Source organism: Ruditapes philippinarum, unplaced genomic scaffold (assembly GCF_026571515.1).
Source record: "Ruditapes philippinarum isolate M1 unplaced genomic scaffold, ASM2657151v2 ctg4266_1_1_1_1, whole genome shotgun sequence".
Taxonomy (NCBI): Eukaryota; Metazoa; Mollusca; class Bivalvia; order Venerida; family Veneridae; genus Ruditapes; species Ruditapes philippinarum.
Window position 1 is genome coordinate 122,537 of NW_026860776.1, and position 13,538 is coordinate 136,074.

General features: G+C 32.3%; 1 long non-coding RNA gene across 1 annotated transcript; it reads right to left on the reverse strand.

Moving 5' to 3' along the window:
- Window positions 1–3,230: 3,230 nt before the first annotated feature.
- On the reverse strand, window positions 3,231–8,808 carry LOC132713342 (uncharacterized). Its single transcript, XR_009623435.1, has 2 exons — window positions 5,690–8,808; window positions 3,231–5,545 (listed from the first exon to the last, which is right to left on the reverse strand). It is a non-coding gene; the product is annotated as an uncharacterized LOC132713342 (long non-coding RNA).
- Window positions 8,809–13,538: the final 4,730 nt, after the last annotated feature.

Genomic DNA, 13,538 nt, shown 5'->3' on the forward strand with positions numbered 1-13,538 from the left:
CATGGAAATTGAATGGGTTTCTTTTTTGTTCGAAGTATATCTAATCACAGCAATATAGTACAGGCAAAAGTGGTTCCAAAAATGACAATTATTCCAAGAAATACGGACTTTACCCGTAGTTGCTAACAAGTTTCTTAGACGTGATTCGTATAACGCTCTATTTATGACCAAAGGGGTACGGCTCATTGAATGTTCACAAAATATGTATTTGATGGTAGAAAACATTTATCCTAAGTCAGAAATCAATTCTAAGTCCATTCCCATTACACTATATACTAATATATAGTCGAAATATCAACGCGATCAGAGCTACGCCCGGCGATTTTGACCATGTCAAAAATTATCTAAAAATCCCGTAGGTTAAAATATTTTGACTAACTAATACATGTATATAGACAAGGGTAACAACTCCCATAAGAAGGTGTCTATGCCCAATCAGGGTTTTTGCCTCGCAGTTTTTTACACGATACAGCATAAATAAAAAGGAATTATGCTATTTGAAGTAGAATGATTTATCTATCGAACCAATGTAAAACTTTTCTTATATCTCTTATAGTTAACGAGTACTGGCCGTCAAAGTAACAAAATTCTGTTCATTTTCGCGAGGTCGACATCGATCGTGGCTACGCAGGAAACACAAAGTTACACGACTGTTGCAATCGTTGGAGATAATATCACAAGCATTAATCATGCTGGGCAATTAAAAATACATAAGAGTAATCAAAATATACCAATAACCTATAATGACAATGTGATATAAACTCACCTGCGGCTTCAAAATATTTCCCCGTTGAAATGTCTATAAAACACCGCCATCTTGACGAATGTAAACAACCGTCATCTGATTGGTCGATTTATTTCCCGAAAATATACCCGTAAATTTCCGAAAAATTCCGACCAATCAGATGACGGTTGTTTACATTCGTCAAGATGGCGGTGTTTTATAGAAATTTCAACGGGGAATATTTTGAAGCCGCAGGTGAGTGTATATCACACTGTCATTATAGGTTATTGGTATATTTTGATTACTCTTATGTATTTTTAATTGCCCAGCATGATTAATGCTTGTGATATTATCTCCAACGATTGCAACAGTCGTGTAACTTTGTGTTTCCTGCGTAGCCACGATCGATGTCGACCTCGCGAAAATGAACAGTTTTTTGTTACTTTGACGGCCAGTACTCGTTAAATATAAGAGATATAAGAAAAGTTTTACATTGGTTCGATAGATAAATCATTCTACTTCAAATAGCATAATTCCTTTTTATTTATGCTGTATCGTGTAAAAAACTGCGAGGCAAAAACCCTGATTGGGCATAGACACCTTCTTATGTGAGTTGTTACCCTTGTCTATATATTAGTATATAGTGTAATGGGAATGGACTTAGACTTCATTTCTGACTTAGGATAAATGTTTTCTACCATCAAATACATATTTTGTGAACATTCAATGAGCCGTACCCCTTTGTTTATGACGTCTAGCGGGAAAAAATTGTGACATCGGAAGACAGCCCAGCTTGGTACAGAGCGGTTTGCTGCAGTCTGCAAAATGTCAAGAGATGGCTATGACGAGATGAAATATTTATATTCCACTATATTTCTTACAATTATATTGATATAATCATCATGTCGATCAACAAAGTCAAATACATGTTTGAATAAGATCATTTTGAAAAGGAGTCCCTTTAGTTTTTTGAATTAATTTCTTTTGATCGTTTTAATTGATTTACCATGCATCAACCATTCGTTGAACACCACCAATTTTTATAGCAAGAGGACATACCATATTTATAACTAAAACAGGCATACGTTGGGACGATGACCATCAATATGCTAGTTACATATTCAAAATACAAATAAGAAATTGTTATACAAATTTTTGGTCTATATATCTAACCATCAATTCCTCCTCAGACCCCCCCCCCCCCCCAAACTCTTCGAAAGTGTGTTTATAAGCTAATATCTTCCTACAAAATCGAACTAAAATAAATTCTGTATAGACCAACTCTCCAACATGATCTAGACAATATGGTTCTGTGGGAGAAGAAGTGGGACATGGAGTTTAACCCTTCAAAATGCCAAGTCATCCATATCACCAAAAATAAAACCATAATTAAACACAAATATATGCTCCATGGCCAAGTCATAGAGTCTGTTACAAAGGACTGAGCATAAATTTAGTACACATATATCTCGAATTACTTCTAATGCAAACAGATCCTTGGCTTTATTAAAAGAAATTTTATTACTAAAAATGAGAAAGTGAAAGAACTAGCATACAAGTCCCTGGTCCGGCCACAGGTTGAATATGCTTCAACTATTTGGTCTCCTTACACTAAAACCAATATTGACAAAGTTGAGATGATCTAGAGACGTGCACTAAAATGGGTTAAATGGAATTACTCCCTTCACTCTAGTGTCACAGCCATGCAGGAAGAATTGGGCTGGAGATCCCTTGAACATCGCAGATTGGACTGTAGACTGATAATGTTTTATAAGATATACCATAACCTAGTTGAAATTAATCTCCCAACATATGTTCAAACCCCACATAGATTAACCAGACATATGCACCACTTATCCCTACGCCAAATACAGGTATCCTCCGACTACCATAAGTACTCTTTCTTCCCTCATGGAATAAACTTCCTAGTAACATTGCCACCCTGCCCAACTTGAGTCAGTTCAAACAGGCAGTGGTGGGTTTGCAGTACTAGTCTTACTCCCAGTGTTTTTAAACTATTTTATCTCTTATCATCTTGTTTCACTATTAACATTTTAACCATGACTAGAATACATTTTCAGTCTCACCTTCCAAGCATGTCAATGTTTGGACTTTTCTTTTTAGCTTTTCTTTTCACCTTTTACTAACAATCCGACGTGCACTAAATTTTTGCCTTTAACACTCGTAAGAGGGGTTGGCAATATCCAGAGATAGATATTAATGATTAAATAATCGCTACGCCCAAGTGGTTGCCTTATCTTTCCCTTTATTCAGATAAACATCTAAAATACACGTCTAAGATCCGTTTTTTTCCATATCAAGATGAACATTTGAAGTTGATTAACAATACATGTTATGCTAGACTGCACAAATGTTCAAACTGACAGCTTTGTGCTGGTGGCAAATGTGCCATTGTCATATGGACTAACGTGTTACAACGGTTTATGGACTCCATCTTCAGTTCCCAATAGTTAAATGAAACAACAAAAAAACAAGCAAGTAGTACTCCATTTCATCCTTTTAATTTATTATAAACTAATGTGAAGATTACATTGTTGTACAAATGACCCAGCAAGTTATAGAAATCAAAGTAAGTTAGATTATATAATCTGAAAACACCGAGTATAATAAATTACTAGTAAATATCATTACATAATTGCGAAATACATAGTCTCTAATTCTGTTGCGATATTTCATCATCAATTAAACTACATTAAGTTTACTCATTTTAAAGGTTTCCTTGCAAAAGAATTTTTGTGCTATGGAAAAAACACATGACATGAATATAAACAAACAATTCAAAGCTTACGGTTACTTAAAGAGGCATGCATTCTCTTTACAAAAAAAAATAATTTAGAAATTGTGCCAATAAGAAGAAAGTTCTGAATATATTTGTGCTGGAAGGTACAAAGAGAAAAGGGGGAGGGCATAAGCACTTCTCATAAATACAATGGCAGTTAAATAAATTGCAGACTGGGCTAGTGATAAAAACTGGGGACAGAGAGAGTGTTGAACAGAACAACATTGTGACCTGTTCTAAAAATATTACAGAAATCACAATGCAGTTTTGTTGTAAAAGTTCCTCATGAAAAAGTGGTGATAAAGCATGAATAGGAACTTAACAAAATCTGGTCTGTTTGGATTGATATTTTTCACATTTCGTGATCAAAAAATGATAGTATTGTTCAATTAATTTCATTTATATATATATTGCAAAATTGATACCCTATACATACAAAAATAAAAACAATTAACAATGCCATATAAACCTGTGATTAAATTTTAGATAAAAACTTAATATACAAACTATCCTGAATAAATTCTCTATTTCATCTATTTTAGTAACTCTATAAATAAACTTTTTAGGTCGATCAAATACCCGTAGACCACTTATTTCTAAAACAAAAAGAACAAACGTCTGTGCGTAGATACAGGCGAAGGAGTTAGCAATTTTGTACAAATAAAACGAGCATCATAAATTAATAATTACAAAATATTTATAATAGGGCAATATATTTGTTGCACAAAATTTTTCAATTGTAGCAATAAACCTTTATTCTGCATCGAATTTTAGTAAAATTTGAAATAACTTAAATATTTAATTCTCACTCCTGTGAAATTCTGACTAAATTTGAGGTTGTTACTATTTAACGATCTTTGCAATTTTTCCTCATTTAGTATGTTTTAGCTGTTATCAGAATGCCACTATACTTTTTAATTTCACTATAACAGTCAACAAGAAACAATGAAAAATATACCCTTAAAACTGCTAACTCCTTGTATATAAGTGAATATAGAGTAAGGAATAAAAGATTTTAAAAGCCAACAGAATAGATCACATTTAAAGGCAGAAAACACATTAACTAACAGCATAGCAACGAGTAACAACATAGCAATTGAATAAACAGCCTATCTTTAACACAGAAGCATTCTTTATCAATGATTAACTAAAAAGGTTATTGACACTGGAAACGACTTTCTTTTTATTCAAGATGCCATGTTGAAGTCATGACTTTTTGTGTTACTTTAAACACTTTCACAAATCTATAATGTTTGATTTATATAGCCTTAAATTTCCGACTCCTTTTAAAAGGGCACAGACTTTCAATGAAAGAAACAATTTAGGAGATTCCATCTAAAGACCAATGCTAAAATGACTTCTTATCTCACATATTTAATTTATATAAACTGTTTTAATTCAGACACATATAACGGTTAAAGGAAGATAGAGGAACAATATATACCATCAAGCTAGATAAAAACAGGTTGTATACCACCCAGCCAGATAGTGCTCATGTATATCACCAAGCTAGGGAAAAAGAAGTTATATACCATCCAGCTGGATAATACAGATTACCACCAAGCCAGATAGTCTACATGTGTAACATCCAGCTAGGATAATACGAGTTATATACCACCCAGCTAGGATAATACGAGTTATATACCACCCAGCTAGATAATACGAGTTATATACCACCCAGCTAGATAATATGAGTTATATACCACCCAGCTAGATAATACATTATATACCACCCAGCTAGATAATACAGTTATATACCACCCAGCTAGATTATACAGTTATATACCACCCAGCTAGATAATACAGTTATATACCACCCAGCTAGGATAATACGAGTTATATAACACCCAGCTAGGATAATACGAGTTATCTACCACCCAGCTAGATAATACAGTTATATACCACCCAGCTAGGATAATACGAGTTATATACCACCCAGCTAGATAATACAGTTATATGCCACCCAGCTAGATAATACAGTTATATACCACCCAGCTAGGATAATACGAGTTATATACCACCTAGCAAGATAATACAGTTATATAACACCCAGCTAGGATAATACGAGTTATATACCACCTAGCAAGATAATACAGTTATATACCACCCAGCTAGGATAATACAAGTTATATACCACCCAGCTAGATAATACAGTTATATGCCACCCAGCTAGATAATACAGTTATATACCACCCAGCTAGATAATACAGTTATATACCACCCAGCTAGATAATACAGTTATATACCACCCAGCTAGATAATACAGTTATATACCACCCAGCTAGATAATACACACATTCCACATAATCAGATAGTGCACCTAGCTAGGAAATAGTCATATATACCACCTAATTAGATAATACACATATATGCCACCTAGCTAGATAATACACACATATATATACCATCCAGTTAAAAAAGCCCACCTATATACCATACATATACACAATCTAAACTTGACAAAAACAAAACTTAACATGAAAGACAAACACATGATGAATCAGGACACTTTTAAAACTCCAAGCAATGAAAAACCTTCTTCACTCATACAAACGTTGAAAACCCTTGTGATACCCACAAAATAATATCAGGGTTTGTTTTCTACTCCATGGAGAAATTGTTATGACCTTTTTATCCCTTTACTTAAGCACTTTTTTCAGTTCAACCTGTTATTTGTATAAACAATTTGCCCAGCTTTCAATTTGGAGCGGTCCATTCAAAATTTAATGGAATTCTGTATCAAAATACAAAAATTTAGCTACTAATACAGTGTAGAGCCTGGGCTGATGCAATGGTTGTGCAGACTGGCCTGGCTCTTTTCTGGTGGTAAAGGGTAATCAATTTTGTTTCCTACAGGCTAAAGATTAAGCCAAAAACAATATAAATTCCACCGATTTATGAACCCCATTTGCCAAACATTACACTTGAAAATGTTTAGAATTCAAAAACTTATTTTAGAAATGTTGAAATTAATATACAACTAATTAACAATTTTTGGAACAACAACTTATTATTTTATGGGTACAAAAGGGCTACATTTTACTCCATTCTCCACCACACACTTCTAATATAAAAACATCTAAATTCTACTATCTAGCTTTAAAACAAGCCTTAACAAAGTTTCAGTTTTAAAAACATCTGTGTTAACATTTTTTTTATGATACACCCTTAATAAAAAGAGACAATCGAAAATCGTGTTTCCAAGACACGCCACTATGACTGCATACCGAAATTGCACCAGAATTAGTTAATTCACTAGGTGTTGCATTGAGCATACAATCCAAGGCTTCATATATATATATAAATAGCAGTATTCGATACACATTCGAAATTGTTTATGGAAGATTCATATGAAATAACTTAGATAAGCATATATAGATAAGTAGTATTGCATTATCAGATGAGGGTTGACATAAAATACTAGATGCCTTTTAAATATACAAAATTGATAAAACAGTTTAACCTAGTAATTTTTTGCTTAAAATAATAACAACAAAACCTTTTTCTTAAAACAAACCCCAAAGACTTAAATATAGTTATTGGTATTTAACACAGCCTGAATTCACACATTAATGATCAAAATTTAATATTTGTTGTTTTTTTTCTGTTTCAAAAAGGAGTTTTTACTCTCTTAATTTGGAAGAGGCTTAGCCTTTTTTTTTTTTTTTTGTAAGACTTATCACTAAAATTGCTTTTTTGGGAAAGAATGAAGCTGCTTTACATTTGAATATCTTGGAAAACTGCACAAGTTTTTTTTTTCTTATTTCATTTCTAATGTTTCGGGATGCTTTTGTTCTTTTAAATTCACACATTCACTATGATGCTAGCTAATGCATCACTAAAACTTTAGCAATTTTCTTAAAATGTCTCACAAGAGAACAATGACAACAAAAATACTGTCTGTGGAAATGTCCATGAAAGAAAATCATAATAAAAAACAATCCTTGCAAAAATGAATGATAAAAAAACATGCAAAAAAAAAAAAAAACACTGTCAAACACATGTAGTCAATCTGATCATTGAATTAAGAACAGAAAAAAGTAATAAAAACAACAACAAAATATGACAAAAATAAATTCATAGTCTGAGGAACAAAACGAAAATGATACTCAAATCGCAAGCCCTTTTCCCTCTCTCCTATCTATTCAAAATATGGCAACTTTTAAAACTAAGATATATCTTTTTATAAAAAAAATCTAAACTAATAACAAAATTTACTTATCTAAAATGAACTGTATACAACCTGGTCAAGGATTTACAATTTTTGTTCCCAGCAGGTTAATTTTGATGTTCTGAAAAATATTTGTTCAAAACTACATTTACGCTCTAAGGTAGTGGTACGTATGTAGGCTAATAAAATATTCCTCTATTCCTCTTTAAAAAAGATGTGGGAAAAAAATCAACAACAAAGAATTCAAGAAGCAAGTTTGAAACCGATATGGACTACAGAGAAAAGAATGAAACTCTTGAATATCAATATTAAAAACCGTGGATGATTTATTTTAATTTTTACAAGAACCCTTTTTTTCTCTCCAAAAAACATTAATTATGGATGTGAAAGAAATTGCAACAGCTATGTACACATTAGGCAGACTGGTCTGGGCTTCTTTTCCTGCGAAACTACATGTACCCATACCAAAAATCATCTTACGAAAACTCCCAAAACTTATCTTTGCCTGAGCAGGCACTGACTTTGTTCTCCATGCAGATTTGTACTTAAACATTTTTATAACTGTCTTACCAATGTGGAAGATTTCAAGAAGACATCACACTATTTTGTCTTGCTCTAGAAAAAGCAAAAAAAAAAAAACTGTTCAAAAGCATCTATCTTAAGTTTTGATTTTTTAAAAAACTTTAAAAAAATTTATTTAACATAAAGGCTCTGTTAAGTAGTAACAACATAATTATCACGTTTTCCATCACAACTTTAATGCAATTCTGGTTCTGACTCGCCTTAGGCTTTAGGTTAACAACTTATCTTAACACACATAGTTATATACATGTTCTATACACATTTTAAAAAAATGATTAAATTTTCATTTAAAAAAGCGCCTAGTTGATTTTCTCCACATAATTTGAAGGTAAAAATCCACGCTTTCCGGTTCTCTCTACCGTGCCTTCAGACCATCCAGCTTCAAACTGCTTACAGAATACGATCAAATCTCCCTCTCGCATATCAACCTCGTCCGTGTCAACTGCGTCATAATCGTACATTGCTTTACAAACCATCTGCTCAAATGCAAATACATCCTAAATTATGATTAATAAATACATCATAAATATGTATTCATAAAAAAAACAATATCCTTCACATCATATAGCTATACCCTTAGTGTTTTTAACTTGCAAATAAAATTATGGGATAAAATATTTTTGCATTGTCATTCCTTTTTATGACCCAGGGCTTCTAGTTATTGAAATTTGTTCATTCTTTTGTCTGTAAATACCGGGTTAACTTAAACCTTAAACCTACATACTAAATACATGTAAAGTTCTAGTTGTATAAATGGTTTCACACTTCTTTACCAATGCTTCTTGATAAGGCTGTAGGCTTGATTTTAGATAACAATATAAGAACATCTCTTTTTCTCAAAATTGAGCATTCTGACTTTTTTACAGCATCATAACAAAATGTGCATTCCCTTTCAAATAATTCTGCATTGCTTTATTATTTGCGTTTTAAGATGATTTTCATCAGACTGTAAATGTAACTCATCTCAAGGAAGGAGAACTTAAGTTCACAATTCAAATAGGAAAAAACTACAAAACAAATAGAAAACTCACCCCTTTTGCCTGCTGATTTATCTCTTGGTCGCTTGGGTTCTAGTGGGGGCTGATATTGTTGAGGTGGGGGCTGACAAGGTTGTTGTGGGTGTTGATATTTTTGTGCTGGCTGCTGGGCTGTAAAGTCATAACTATTCATATCCTTTAATAGCGTTGATAACTTTTGACCAGCTTCAAAACTCGATATTTCCGAACGATTTACCTTTTTTAAGTTTGATTTCTAATTTAGAGGCCGTGTGATCAATATCTTCAGCTTTTTTCAGGGTGACAAACCTTGTCGTTTGGTTGTTACTGTTTGATTTAATCCTTTCTCGATAACCTGCAATAGTTTCCTTCATATTTTGCAACATTCGCATTGCATTTTTCATCTCATTTGTCAGCTCTGATTGTAACCTTTTCTAGGTCATCCAGCTTGTCGTTGATTTCTTTTCTGAATTTCGTGATATTGTCAACTAACAGTTTTTTCCTCTCCAAGAGCTGATCTTGCTCGCTTTTTATGCTTTTCATGCTGTCTTGTAAGGTACATTACCAATTTCTCTTCAACTTCTTTTATAGATGTTTTAGGGCCGGTGTCCGAAATATATTCTGGTATGTAAAATGTATCTTGGCAGTTCCTAGAAGAAAATAATATTACAAGCAAAATTATTGAATTGACATCAACTGTTGAATTATTTTAATTGAAGCTTCTCAGAAATATGTACCTCAGATCATAAATATCATATATGTTATTGTTCCCATACACTGCATGACTCTTCAATGACACCTAAATGCCGATCCCCTCCCCCTAAAAAGGGCGATAATCCTATTTCAAAGAAGAGTTATGGTTCTAATACACTGCCAATGTTGTTGTTGCTTAATACTTATCATTAATAGTCATACATATGAACCAAGACCTGTCATAGTGATATGAAACATCCCCAGTTGCTATCATGCAACTCCTTTGAGAAACATAATGAAATAATTACTAATATTTTCTATATTATATATTCAATGAAACTAGTGACATATGTGCATCCTATTTAAGTAGTGCGACTTATTGTCCTACGAGATGAGATATTGTGCTGTTTTGTGTGTGGCCAATATCTCCCCTCTAGAAGCGAGATTCTGACGCTGAACACAGTAATCTCAGGATCTAGCTTTGGCAACGTCAATTGACTACCTATTTAGGTTGAACTAACTTTGAAACATTTTCAAATTTGTAGTGCTCAGTGTTTTGTATGTGGACATTTTCTTTTTAGCTGAAATAGAAAGATGAAGAATTTGATAGTACATTAATACTTTAAAATAAGTTTAAATCATAGGCACTTGATGGCAAAAAAGTTTTTTGATCGACTACCCTTTATGACCGACTACCCGCCGTGATTTTTATAAAATTTTATCAATAACACACATACATTTATCAATTCAACATCGTCTTAAAAAGGGTATATCTACTGTGTATATAAATCATTACATTTATATACACACGGTAGATATATCTAGACGTTTTGTCGGAGATTTTTATTGAGTGTTCACTTACAGTTAAAAGTTTATAAAAAATCACGGCGGAAAGTCGGTCACAAAGGGTAGTTGATCAAAAAAAACCTTTTTTGCCATCTAGAAGATAAATATAATTATATTGAAATTGACCAACTTACCTATGAGCTAAAGTCATACAGGTGCCACACCCAACTTGGTCGTGAATCTGACAATACATATCAATACCATTATGACTGTGTTTGTCACATCTCTCGATTGATTTATCTGATAAAGTCTTCCTTGAACCAACTATCTTAGCCGAGTCCGATGGAAACTGGCTTTTGTCGAGAATATTATGGTCCATTAATCGACGGTACATCCTCATGAACTTTGACACATTTCAAACAAAAATAATCTTGACATTCTAAACAGTACTTTTCTGCTTCGGAATTGTTGCCTTTCCGTTTACAAATTCTACACAGCAGATCAAATGTTTGATCTGACAAATTGTCTAAATTTAAACTTCCCCCTAACGCCATTTTCTTTAATATTCCCAAAGGTCAAACCAGTTTCGTTTTTAATCCCAAACCACTTTCTCTGTCGAAATATTCTTTTAACGTTTAAAACTATGAAAATTTAACGATTTAAGCAACATAACTTAACTATCTGTCCCAAGAGAGATAAAGATAAACTTTTAATGAAATATTGATTTTTGAATTTATGGTAGATCCTTGCAAAGGTATGCTAAGACTGAAATATCCCGCTCTGTCAATTACCTCCCCTACAAAAAGGTAAACATGCCCAGCCCTATACTCAACTCGGCACAGGTCAACTCGGCACGGGTCAACTCGGCCCACTTAACAAAAAACATATTGAACGTATTAACTTTTTCTGCCTCTGTTATCACGGCAAGCTGTTTTTAAATGAAAAAATAAGTGATATCTGGTATACCATTATATAATTGTATAATGTACTTCTGTAGAATTAAAGTATATTTAGAAGAAATTCGTTCCGTTTATTCTTGCAGATTAGTTGAAAAATAATATAATACAAATGTGTTTCCTTTGATGTTTTTGGTTCTAAAAATAATCTTCAATACTTTTGAAATAAAAAATGTGTTAACTTGTTATCATAAGCTTCAAATGATCTTCAGTGAAAATGAAATTCGTTTTCAAAAGGCTTTAGATCAGTTTAAATTATACCGGTATTGTGAAACGTGGAAACTAAATATTAATGTAAATAAAACCAAAGTTATGATATTTAGTAAAGGACGTCCAAAAATAAATAATGTTTTTTAAAAATTGGGCAACATGTCTTTGGAAATCGTAAATGAATATAAATAATAAGGGATATGTTTCAATAAAAGTGGTTCGTTTTTTATAAATCGAAAATACAAATAGCTGAGCAAGCTAATAAAGCACTATTTTGCATTACTGAGGAAAATTAAAAGTTTGGCTTTTACCATTTGACCTACAAATTGAATTATTTGAAAAAAAACTATCAAGCCTATTTTACTGTACGGAAGCGAAATTTGAGGATATGGAAATGTTTAATGTTTTAGAGAAAATTCAGCTGAAATTTCTCAAATATATATTTAAATTTAAAATTTTAAAGTTTTTGAAACAGGTTTCTACACTCAGTGTGAATATCAAACACAGAGTAATAACATTTTGGGCAATACTTATTGAAAATATCAAAAGTGATGAACCAACAAAATTATCTTCAAAAGGTATATATTTTCTTACGTAAATTACATATAGATAATAAAGTTAAATCATTGTGGATAGAAAATGTAAAACAATATTTGTGTGAAACTGGTTTTTTCTGGGATTTTTACATAGAAAGTTTTAGCAATAATAAGTGGTTGATAAAAACAACATCAAAAGTTAAAAGATATTTACACGGCAAAATTGGCGTTCTGAACTAAATAACACTCTGATACAAACGTTTACAAATATATCAAAAAGGATTTTTCGAGAAGCTGATATACATAGAAAACTGGCCTGGCAATTTAGCTAAAAATATTACTATTTTTGACAAGAAATCATCGCCTTCCAATTGAAATAGGACGAAGAATATTACTCAAGACCGCTAAATGTTATATATGTAACGATATTGGCGATGAATTTCATTATCTTTTTGTATGTCCCCAATTTTGAAAGTGATAGGAAAATATACATAGATAATTTTTACATAAATAGGCCTAGTATGTTTAAATTTGTAAAGCTCTGCTCACATCGGAAAATACAAAATAAACTAAAGAATCTTAGTATTTTTGAATGAAAATAATGCAACATTTTATTAGAACTTGATGTGTTTAACTAGACAATTTTAAAATCATGTCTTAAAATTACAATATGCGAAAGATTAAGTTATGACCTTTTTGTGTCTTGATGATGAATGTTGTAGAAATATTTTATGTTCACTTACAATATTAATACCCAGCTCAATTTTATAGCTTAATAAAATTGAATGTGGTAGGCTCTGTTCTTGGAAATCTCAAAGCCGTTTTCTACTACATTATGTTATGTGTGTATCGTATGTATGTATGTATGTATGCATGTATGTATGTATGTATGTATGTGTGCGCGCCGCGCGTGCGTGCGTTGCGTGTGGTGTTGTGTGTATGTGTGTCGCAAGTTGCTTATGTTTCCCGCTATTGTGGAACTTTTGCATTTATTGAAATAAAATCTTGGGGAAATCTGGAAATAAGTTGTAGGTGGTCATGAATCAAATTTGAATGATTACGTCAATCATAATTATCAACCGATT